Source organism: Lissotriton helveticus, chromosome 5_1, assembly GCF_964261635.1.
Source record: "Lissotriton helveticus chromosome 5_1, aLisHel1.1, whole genome shotgun sequence".
NCBI lineage: Eukaryota > Metazoa > Chordata > Amphibia > Caudata > Salamandridae > Lissotriton > Lissotriton helveticus.
The window spans coordinates 1,922,034,076-1,922,036,045 of NC_136065.1; the positions used below are offsets into that span (position 1 = coordinate 1,922,034,076).

The following is a 1,970-nucleotide window of genomic DNA, read 5'->3' on the forward strand; positions in this document are numbered from 1 at the left end:
GGCGCCGCCGAGAGGTCCAGGGCAGCCCGCCCCGGAGGCTCCGAAGCGAGCGGGAGCGCTGCACAGGATCCACGGCACCCAGGACCACCGGAGCAAAGGGTAAGTGCCCGCGAGGCGTCTTAGTACTACAGCACAGCAAGGAGGGCTTCCCGGGGCAGGATAACGACAGGATAGACGAGTAAAACAGGCAGGCGGACGGAGCCGAGCTAAAACGCGGCCATCTCGGACGCGAGCTAGGCTCCTCCCCCACACAAGTCATTTTGTGTTGTCTTGAACTATCCTTTACACAAGTCATGTTATGGGGTCTTGGTCTTTCCTTTACAGCATTCATGTTGTGTTGTCTTGGACTTTCCTTACCACAAGTCATGGTGTGGTGTCTTGGCCTTACCTTTACACGAGTCATGTTTTGTTGTCTTGGACTTTTCATTTACACGAGCCATGTTGTGGTGTCTTCAGCTTTCCATGAGTTATGTTGTGGTATCTTGGACTTTTCATTACACAATTCATGTTGTGGTGTCTTGGCTTTCCTTTACATGAGTCATGTTGTGTTTTCTTGATCTTCCTTTTACACAATTCATGTTGTGGTGTCTTGGCTTTCGTTTACACAATTCATGTAGTGGTGTCTTGGCTTTCTTTTACACAATTCATGTTGTGGTGCCTTGGGCTTTCCTTTACACAAGTCATGTTGCGATGTCTTGGCTTTCCTTTACTCAAGTCATGTTGTGGTGTTTTGACTTTCCTTTGCACAAGTCATGTTGTGGTGTCTTGGCTTTCCTTTACTCAAGTCATGTTGTAGTGTTTTGGCTTTCCTTTACACAAGTCATGCTGTGGTGTCTTGACTTTACTTTACTCAAGTCATGTTGTGGTGTTTTGGCTTTCCTTTACACAGGTCATGTTGCGATGTCTTGGCTTTCCTTTACTCAAGTCATGTTGTGGTGTTTTGGCTTTCCTTTACACAAGTCATGTTGTGGTGTCTTGGCTTTCCTTTACTCAAGTCATATTGTGGTGTTTTCGGCTTTCCTTTATACAATCATGTTGTGGTGTCTTGCTCTTTCCGTTCAAGGAGTCAGAGAGAGAGAGAACAGAGTAAGGCTTTAAGAATGTCTGTTTATTCTGTGTTCTGTAAACTCAAATCAGTACGGCCTGTCCTCTTCTATTGTTGTTAACGCTGACATTAGCAATGATTTATCCTAACTTTGTCCACATTATAAGAAAGTCTGGCAGCAAGTCTTGTTTACCCAGAAAGCCTGTCTCTGTTTTGCATACAATTAAAGGTTCATATTCTGAACTTTTGACTAAAACAGTGCATGAAAATAAAGACAAATCAAAAATAGAGCTGAGCCCAGAACTTCAATAAAAAGTGGACATTGATAGCTAGGCGGATTACACATTTTGGCTCACACCCTACCTGTAAAAGGGTATGTATTCTTGTGATATATATACCTGTTTTGCTACACTGTTTCTTTTCGCGGATGAACCTCAGTGGTCTGGGGTGCAGGCTTCAAACCTGTAGAAGTCTAGCGACAGAGTGGTTCAATTCCACCTTCTGGGCGAGGCAGCTTTTGTGATGGGCCGCCCATTGTCAGGGTAACCAATACATGTTTTTTTGTCAATTCTTTTCATGTTCACAACTTGTAGCAGACAATATTTGGTAACTAAATTTTCAGCAGCCCTGCCGACACGTGTTTTCTTCTGTGTTTTCAAGGCCACGTCACCATTTAAGATCAAAGAGTAACCGAGAGAATTACTAGTTAAATAGTAGCCAGCCCTCTGAGGGGCGATTCATCTGGGCACTCCAGCTAGTCATGAAAGGAAGGGTTTGCATTAAACACAGTGTAGATTGGAGAATCTGACATTAATAATCTGAGAGATTGGGAAGAGATGGTGTTCGATACTTATGAAATGAAGGCAGTGATGTTCATCAATGGAATGAGGGTATCACATTTGACAATATCAAAGTAAATGGTCAT

General features: G+C 43.7%; 1 non-coding gene across 1 annotated transcript; it reads left to right on the forward strand.

Moving 5' to 3' along the window:
* The first annotated feature begins 1,468 nt into the window (after positions 1-1,468).
* TRNASTOP-UCA (transfer RNA opal suppressor (anticodon UCA)) lies at positions 1,469-1,553 on the forward strand. Its single transcript has one exon. It is a non-coding gene; the product is annotated as a tRNA-Sec (tRNA).
* Positions 1,554-1,970: the final 417 nt, after the last annotated feature.